Source organism: Nannospalax galili, unplaced genomic scaffold, assembly GCF_000622305.1.
Source record: "Nannospalax galili isolate Female #2095 unplaced genomic scaffold, S.galili_v1.0 scaffold37, whole genome shotgun sequence".
Taxonomy (NCBI): Eukaryota; Metazoa; Chordata; class Mammalia; order Rodentia; family Spalacidae; genus Nannospalax; species Nannospalax galili.
Genome location: NW_008339765.1, coordinates 126261 through 135979, shown reverse-complemented (window position 1 = coordinate 135979; position 9719 = coordinate 126261). Strand labels below are relative to the sequence as shown.

The 9719-nt window shown below is 42.6% G+C and overlaps 1 pseudogene; it reads right to left on the bottom strand.

Moving 5' to 3' along the window:
* Window positions 1–844: 844 nt before the first annotated feature.
* LOC103735325 overlaps window positions 845–9719 on the bottom strand; it is a 101068-nt pseudogene continuing 92193 nt past the window's right edge.

The window sequence follows — 9719 nt, the reverse complement described above, 5'->3', positions numbered from 1 at the left end:
TCAAAAAGTATTAGTAATTTCCTTAAATAGCTGTTTTATATAGCTCAAAATATAGAAAAGATCAGTATTTTAAAAAACGTATTTTGTTGGGGCTGCAATGATTGCTCAACATTTCAAAGCACTTACTCTTCTTCAGTAAGACCCATATTCAGCTATCAACACCCATGTTGTAACTACAGCTCCAGGGGATCCAATGACCTTCTTTGGCCTCCACAGTGTCCTGCACACATGTGACAGACATTCACACAGACACACAATCATACACATGAATAATATGTAATATATAATTTATAATATATATTATTTAGGATTGTAAATACTTAGGGTAAGAACTGGAAGAGGGAAGAAGAGATTGAAGTTAGGTTTTACTGGAAAATGCTGCTGGCCTGCAATAAATATAATTCTCCTATTTACTATATATTAATTAATTAGTTTGCATATTCATTTTTTTATCCTTTAGAATAGTTATGCACAAGACATGTTGTAATGGATTTATTCACTGGATCCCAGGATGTGGCTAATTGGAAAATTTTTCACTAGACATGTTTGGTGAAGTTAGCACACAGTAAAACATCTGCTTTGAAGGGAACTGGGTCCTGTACAACGTTGACAGTGGTGTCTCAGATGGTAGAACTCTTTCGTACTAACCAGTTTGCAACTACACAAGTACCAATTAGCATCAGGATATAGTTGTGAGAGGTTCAAACTTTAGGAAATTGATGTTTCCTACAACTTCTTAACACAACTGCATTAATCATAGCTCAGATGAAAGAGAAAACATGTAAAATCTCCAAGAGAAAGCCTGCTGTAGACCTGACAGTGAAAGCTGTGATATCAGGAGACTTTAAAATTGCAGTACTTTATGGATTCCCCAGAGTGTATCCGTGCTGTTCTTCAAGTGGGTCTCATCTTCTGGGGTCAGAGTCACCTTCACAATGTCTGAAATCCCACTATGCCCCAGGATGCAGGGCACACTGAGGAAGACATCATCCTTTTTCCCATAGAAATCCTTAATCATGGTGGAAATTGGGTACACCCATCTAAGGTTCCTCACTATGCTTCCTGCTGGATCTGCCACAGAGAGTCCATTGGCCTAGGACTATAACCTTTCAGTCTGATCACCTCATAGGCACTGTCAACCACCTGTGTGTGAACCTCCTTATCTGCATTGGTGCCCAATTCTGGATTCAGATTCTTGAGGGTGGTGCCGGCAACATTCATGCCACTCCACACAGGCACACTTGAGTCCCACACTCCCCAAGGACCCATATTTGACAGCCCAGTGGGTGAACACCCAACCTTTCTCCCATCAGGTAACAGAACCTGGCTGAATACAGATTGCAACCATTTCCAATGACTCAGTTTTTGGGAAAGTCACTCATCTTCCAAGCCACAGGACCAAATTGAGATGGCTCTCCGCCTCTTGATGCCATGCCCCAGTTGTGATGATGGCCAGCTTTGACTTGGCAGTCACACTGTAGTCTTTTCCAGAGAAAATTTTTGGTATTATAAGGAAAAGTCTGCCATGCTGGGTCTCCCTCATCTCTCCCTTCAGTTTGTCCTCCATGACATCAACAAGAGCATGTTCATTTGTCAAGTCGTTTGTTAAGATGCTGATGGGTAGGGGGAGGGAGTGTTCTTCCCTGAATAGACTCAACAATCACCTGATCCTTGAGGCTTGTAATCCTGGACTTGGAACCAAAAAAAGATGCCCGTGAGTGAACGATGGGCAGTGTTGGGGCAGGCAGCAACAGCTTCACCACTTAATTTTTAAAGTGAGGCAAAATCTCATGAAACCCAAGCTGCCCTCAAATTCACTATATAATGGAGAATGACTTTGGACTTCTGATCCTCTTCACACCACCTCCCCAGTGCTGGGTTTACAGACCCCCAGCTGAGGTTAAAACTTGGGGCTTTGTGCATGTTAACTGAAGTCTACCAACAAAGCCACATCCCCAGACCTGAGTAATCAGAATTATCTTGTGAACACCAAATGCACAGAGGAACTTGTATTTCAATGCCAATTACATTGAATGTAGTTACTATATAACTTTTGAAAGCTAAATTTCCATATGTTGTTTCATTTGGCAATCAAGAAAGGAACTTCCTAGATGTCAACAGAATGTCTATAGTCCCACTAAGTGCAGCAGGTATTGAAGGCTCATCCCTGATATAATGACATCTGGACATCAGAATTTGGAGAAAAAAATTAGATCATGACAGTGGAACCCAGAAGATTAGTACCCTTTCAGTAACCAAGAGACAAAAGCGCTCTCTTGGTCATGTGTAGATACAACAATAAAATAGAATTGTTCATCCATTCATTTTGCAGACATTTTGATCTTGGTTTTCCCTCTGAATTCCTAGAATTATGAGAAATTAATATACATCATTTATAATGACCAGTCAAAGGACTGCAGAGATGGCTAAGCATTTAGGACAATATACTGCTCTTGTAGGGGATCCAAATTTGATTCCCAGCACTCACACTGGAAAGCTCACAACTGTTTATAACTCCAGCTCCACAGAATCCAACACCCTCTTCTGGCCTTTGTGGGTAATTGCACTCACACTCACAAATCCAGACACACAAGCATATGTATAATTTAAAACAAAAATTAATATTAAAAAAAGATGACTGTTCACTGGCATTCTTGTTAAAGAAGCCTGAATTAACTAATGAATTGTTTCCAAAACTTGGTATCCCAGGCAACATAGTTTACATCTGTAGCAGGAACTAGTTTAATGTTTAGCATAATAGATAGTAGACAGCATTCTTTTTTGAAAAAATAAATCAGTAATCAGTCTGAGTCTGCTTCTGAATGTGCTTATATAAATAGTTGAGGGTAACTTAAACTAATTTATAGTTGTACTTAACACTGATATTACTATATGATGTCTTAAGTACCTGACAGCATATCTTATTTTTTCATAGTCTGGCAAGCCATAGCCTCTTTCCTTGCTATATATAGTATTGCTTATTAAGAAATAATTTTTAGAGGATTACCTGTTCAGCTCCTTGCTTCAATTTTTAGCTGGGTTGTTAGTTTTTCTGATGTTTAGTTTTTTGAGTTCTTTGTATATCTAGATGGTTACCCTCTGTAAAATATATAGTTTGTAAAGATTTTTCCAATTTTATAACTTGCCTTTCCATTCAAATGATGGTATCCTTTGATTTGAAGAAGCTTTTTAGTTTTATGCAGTCCCATGTGTCAATTGTTGGATTGAGTATAGGAGCCCTGTGCCTATAAATTCCAATGCATTTCCTATGTTCTCCTCTATCTGATTTGGGCATCATTCAGACTGTTGGGTTTTATGTTGAAGTCCCTGCCATTTTGGAGTTCAGTTTTGTGCATAGTGAGGTAAGGTTCTAGTTCCATATTACTGTGTGCCACTATCCAGTTTGACCAGCCCCATATGCTGACCATGCTTTTTCTCCAGTGCACATTTGTGGTTCCTTTGTCAAAACCAGGTGGCTGTAAGTGCAAGGATTTAAATTTGGATGATCAGTTCTAGTCCACTGATTAATGTGTCTGTTATTATGTCAATATCATGCTCTTTTTATTACCATAGCTTTGTAGCATAATTTGAAATCGGGGATTGTAAGGCGTCCAGCAGTTCTTTTATTGTTCAGGATTATTTCAGCCATTCTGAGGTTTCTGTGATTCCACATAAAATTTGAGATTTTTAAAAAAAAATTTCTGTGAGGAATTATGTTGTAATTTTAATGGGTATCAAATTGAATTTGTAGATTATTTTGGGCAGGATGGCCATTTTCACAATATAAATCCTACTGACCCATGGAATCCTCTTTCTTTCTTCAGCGCCTTAAAGATTTTATTGTCCAAGTCCTTCAATTCCCTGGTTAAATTTATACAATATTTTATGGATTTAGAGGTTATCAAGAATAGAATCATTTCCCACATTTCTTTCTCCATATGTTTGCTGTTGGTATATAGGAAGACTATTGATTTGGGGGTGTTAATTTTTTATTCTGCTACCTTCCTGAATGCACTTACCAGCTCTAGGAATTTTCTGTTAGGATCTTTAGGTTCTTTTGTGTATAGAATCATATCCTCTGCAAATAAGGATGCTTTGACGTCTTTCTTTGCAATTTGTATTCCCTTTCTGACTTTTTGATATACCCATAGATTAATGCATCACTAAACTCTTACCAGAGAAGTTTCGTTATGGAACAAATGGTGACTGATACAGAAACCCACAACTGGGTAACATTCAGAGAACAAGAGACTTCAAGAGTGTTTATCCATGAATAGGATGCCTATATCAAATTTCTGCCTCTCAAGGCTCAGGTGTCATTGTGGAAGAGGGGGTAAAAAGACTGTACAACCCAGAGTTGGTGAATGACCACAAGGAATAAAGTCTTCCAGGCAGCTGGTTAGTTACTCCTGTGAACTCACAACAATGATGACAGCATATACAAGTCCCCTAAAAGCTCAAACAAGACAAAATTCCAACATTGACATGGGGAAGTGGGTAAGAAACCCCAACCCTACCTGAGGAACTATTGGACACCAATGGTTTCTGGGAGGTGCAAACTTTTTCAAGGATGTGATTCTTAATAGGTTAACCAGGCTCTAGTGGATGGACCAACACTGAAGGACATTTGGTGACACAAATTAGAGACTATAGGCCTTACTATGTACATAATAGAGTACATTAAATTGGGTGGTGGCAGTAAGGGGAGGCAAGGATCGGTGAGGAGTTCTAAATACCATCCAATTATATTGTACGAAAATCACAAAATTCAATAAATTGTTAAAAAAGAAATAGTTACTATGCCCTGGAATAGGGATATAACTCTTTGTCTAAGCAGTCCAAAACTAATTCCATCCCCAGCATCACATTATCCAGGGATGCTTTCCCACATTTGTAATCCTAGGCCAAGGGGAGGTTGAGGGAGGAAAATCAAGAATTGAAGGTCATATTTACTATATAGGAGTTCAGGGTCATCTTGGGCTACATGAAACACTGTCTCAAAAATTAATTAATGATAATAAAAAAAATGAGAGTCACTATGCTCCACAATGAAACACAGTTTCAGTTGTGACCCTATCTTGTATTTTTATTTAAGTATTTATTTTATTTTTATTTATGTTTGTCTGTGTGTGTCTCTGTTGTGTAAATGCATGTATACATGCAGGTATGTGCAGAGGCCACAAGAATGTATTGGATCCCTAGGGTAAGTGTACACATAGTCATGAACTGCCCAGTATGGGTAATGTGAACCACATTGAAGTCCACTGCAAGAGAAGCAAATGCTTGTAGACAAAGAACCATCTCTCAAGGCCCTGCTTGTGTTTCTATGTCCAACTATTCCACAACAGTTTCTTTATTCACTTACTCCATACTGAATATGAAATTTGGGTCTTGAATATATCCCAGAGTCATTTGTGTCTCTACCTTGCAGCTACTAGAAAAGTAGTAGACAAATTTTCTTTATATTTCCATTATATAAAGTTTTCTCAATGTGTATTTTTATTGAATATTTAGGTACTCAGTGGGATACATCTTAATGTATCCCCCTCCCCTATTCACAGCCTCCCAATAACCCCCACAGGATTTCATGCATTCTGTCATAAATGTTAAGGCCTATTGAGTCAATTTTGTGTACCTAGATGTACCTTGGTGTATGTTCATCCAGTGGAGTCTTGTCAGGCTATGTATAATCACTCCTTTAAAGAAGTTTAACTTGCCCTTACCCAGTGTTAATCAGCTGCCAGTAGTTCCCCAGCTAAGGTTTGGTCCTGCTGCCTATATCCCCCATTAAATGCTGGGTTTTTATCTTACAGTTTGCATGGGTCTTGTGCTTTCTGACACCATTGGTCTAAGTTCATATGGGCAAATTCTCAAAGGCCTGGAAGACTCTGTTTTCTTATGATCATGTACCAACACTGGTTCTTACAGTCTTTCTGCCTCCTTTTCCACAGTGGTCCCTATTCATAGGTGGGTGAGGTTTAATATAGGAGCACTATCCAGGAACTAGTATTCTGCAGTCCTTAGCCTCTACATTTTGACCAGTTGTGGTCTTTTGTGTGTATCATATTTTGTTGCATGTGGAAGTTTCACTGGTAAGAATTGAGGAATATATTAATATTCTCTCTACCTCTTGTCCATTTTGTTTCTTGAGCCTTATGTATAGAGGTTTCATTGTAGATGTGTCACTTTGGGCTGGGCATCTCTCAGATACTCATTATCTGTGTGTTCACTAGTTGTGGAACTCTGTAATAGTGTAGCAGGAGGCCTCCAAAGATGGTGCAGACTCAGAGCCCTGGGATTCAGTGAGAATTCACTTCACTTCTTGGTCTACAAATAGCCCACCCAAAGGTGCCCACGCCTCCGTACCCTGCTTGCAAGCCCAGTGACTGCTGACAGACTGCGTGGTGTGGACCAATCAGAAAATGATACTCTGACTGAAGGGACTTAGGGGCGGAGAAAAGCAAAATATAAGGCCTGCCCCCTCCTGCATTAAATGAGCCTTCAGCACCTCACCTAGTGCTTGCTTCTACCTGACTCCTGGTGTCTGTGTGTCATGACTCCATGCCTCTTGCCCCCCCCATTCGGCAGGGGACCCGATCCAGGTTAGGGTCTTCACAGCTGGCCTGAGGAGAACCCGCAACACCTGGTGCCTGAAACGTGGGACTCCTGCCCATGGTGTTGGTGACACCCAGAACCTCGATCCATTCGGTAAGTAGGCCCCTGGATTTGTCTGTTTCTTCAGCTGCTCGAGGGTAAGCGAGTAGCCCCCTCCTCTGTCCCCTCCACCCTGTCTGTCATCTTTATTGTTGGACTAGTTTGTTAGATCAGGGAGGCACACTCCACCACGTGGTCCCGAAGCCCACGTCAGCACCTCCCCCTTCTCGGCTCATCCCAGTGAGTTCACATAAGGGCTGATCCACCCCAAACTCAGAGCCCAGGCTTCAGGTCACCCTGTTGCCTGTCCCCAAGACACTGTGTGAGCATACAGCTGGAGGTGTCATGGCCTCCAGAAATCCCTCACTGAGCACAAGACATTTGGATCCGATACACCTTTACCTGTTGGAGTGGTGTACATCGGAGTGGCTCACAGTGCTCCTTTGCTTCCTTTGTGCGCTCTTGCTAGTCACCCTCATCTTCTACTTTTGTGGTGAATTCCCCTTCACAAGACCCTCCCACAATGGGCAATTTACCACCACAATGCACGGAACCACAAACGGCAGCACTCAAGGTGCCCCTTAAAACCAGATGGTTGAAAGTGAAACCAAAAGATATCAAACACTTTTGGGATGAAGCCACTAATTTGGCTCCGTGGGTCTCCCCTGAAAACATGTGGGACCCTGACACATGGATGCAGGTCCTCTTCCTGGCCCTAAAAAGGGAGGTTGGGTCAGGGATCACCCCCCCCGCATCGTTTATACTAATCCTCCTAGGTATCATTGCTAGCCTTAAATCCTCCTCTCCTGAGGAAGTCATCTCAGACCACAACAAACACTTCTGGGAGCAATCTAGTGTAGATCTGGCTGTTACCTCGACCCCAGATTTCCCAGAACTCCTGGACCCGGAGGTGGACGCAGCCTCTGTGCCCACTTCCAATAAGGAAGGATCTCCTTTGCCTATATCTCAAGATACTCTCCTAGAGCTACCATGCCCAGAAATTCCCCTGCCCCATTACCCATGGAAGGAGTTACTCCCCCCCATAATCATCCTGCCCCTTCCCCTGCTAACATGCCCCTCCCTCCTAGACCATCCTCCTTAAAGCCTGACCTGCCTTTGTCCACATTTCTGCTTAACGTTGGCCCTGATGCGGTGCAGCGTCCATGGCTGCCCACCCCACTTTTCTGCAAGGCAGCTGAGCAATTGGGCCCTGACTCCCCATATTTCAAACAGGTTCTTTGCCAGTGGTCCTTGCATTTACAAACCCACTATAATTGGTATAGCTTACTAAAGGCAGTCCTAGAACCCTCAGTTTTTCTAAACTGGCACAGCCTATGATGATTAGGTTGAAAACCAGGCACACTTAAATCTCCAATACGGCCTCAACATTATGTTGGACATGCTCATGGGAGGTGGACAATATACTGACCCCATCTCCCAGTCTACTATAGGCCTCCATGCCTATTTTCAACAAATTTCTGACTTGGCCTTTAAGGCCCTTAAATGTTGCCCCCCCCACCGTGACCCACAAGTCTTTTTCTGTAATTTGATTCAACAGTAAGGGGAGTCCTTCATGGACTTCCTTAGCCATGTCACTGAGGCAGTAGAGCAGAGGGTGGAGTCTGGACCCACCCGAGAGGTGCTTATCAAACAGTTAACTTGGGAGGGACTAAACATCCCTACTCATAATGCTATCCTGCGTGTCCGCAATGATAACATTCACAAATGGGTACTCCCTACTAGATACTTAGACCCTAGGGTGCACCCTATTGAGGCTTTGACTGCCTCCTTGGAGACTCTTTTGTCTCAAGGAAAACCTGCCCACTTTGGTGCACAGGAAGGCTGTTGGAACTGTGGGGGGCTTGCCACTTTAGTAGCCACTGCCCAAGAGGTAGAGCCTGCCCCAAGACTCGCTGCCCCAAGTGCAAAACAGGGTTCCATTGGGCTAAAGACTGTAGGTCACAGCCTCAACCAGACTCGGCTCCTCTAAAGTCCACCTGGGTCGCCCCTCAGCCCTGCCCACAAGAAGGAAAATGAGACAGGTGTTATGGACTCTCCTAATCCTCAACTACTCCCCACTAATCACCCTGTTCCTAGATGGAACTGCCATAAAGGGCTTAGTAGACACAGGGGCTGATGTCACCATTATATCAAAAACTGAATCCCTTAAATTCCTTCATTGGAAATACCAGCCAGACCCACCAATAAAAGGAGTTGGCAGAAAACAAGATACCAAGCTGGTCACACGTCCAGTATATTGGAAGGACTTGGATGGGAACCAGGGCACAGTTACCCCCATAGTAGCAGACATTCCCCGTAACTTATGGGGCTGAGACATCCTAGAGGACATGGGTTCAGTCCTTACCATGGATGACCGAACCTTTTATGATGATATCATGCTCCACAATAACTTTGGCCCCAACACCCCCAATCCTAACGGCCACTGCCTGCCCGGGATCGACTCCAATCTTGGCCCCTGAGCTGATCCCCATGACCTGGCTCTCGATGCCATTTGGGTGGACCAGTGGCCTATAATAGAACCTAAATTATCTGCCCTCAAAAATTTGGTAGCTGAACAATTGAGGCTTGGCCACATCAAGCCCTTTCTCAGTAAACATAATAACCCTATATTTGTTATTAAAAAGAAATCGGGGAAATGCAGACTCCTCTAAGATCTTAGAGCAGTCAATGACCAGATAGAAAAGATGGACTCGCTACAAGCAGGCTTACCACACCCTACAGCTATCTCCCAATCCCATCATATCATAGTACTTGATATCAAAGATCGTTTCTTCCAAATCTCCCTAGCAGAAAAAGACAGACCTTATTTTGCCTTCACAGTATGGGAGCCCAACTTTCAAAGAACAGCCAAGAAGTGAAGTGAATTCTCGCTGAATCCCAGGGCTCTGAGTCCGTGCCATCTTTGGAGGTCTCCTGAGAGATACCAATGGAAGGTACTACCACAGGGTATGAAAAGTAGCCCCACAGTCTGTCATTATATGTTAATAAGGCCTTAACCAACATCCCCAAGGACCTAATTGTCATCCACTATATGGACGACATAC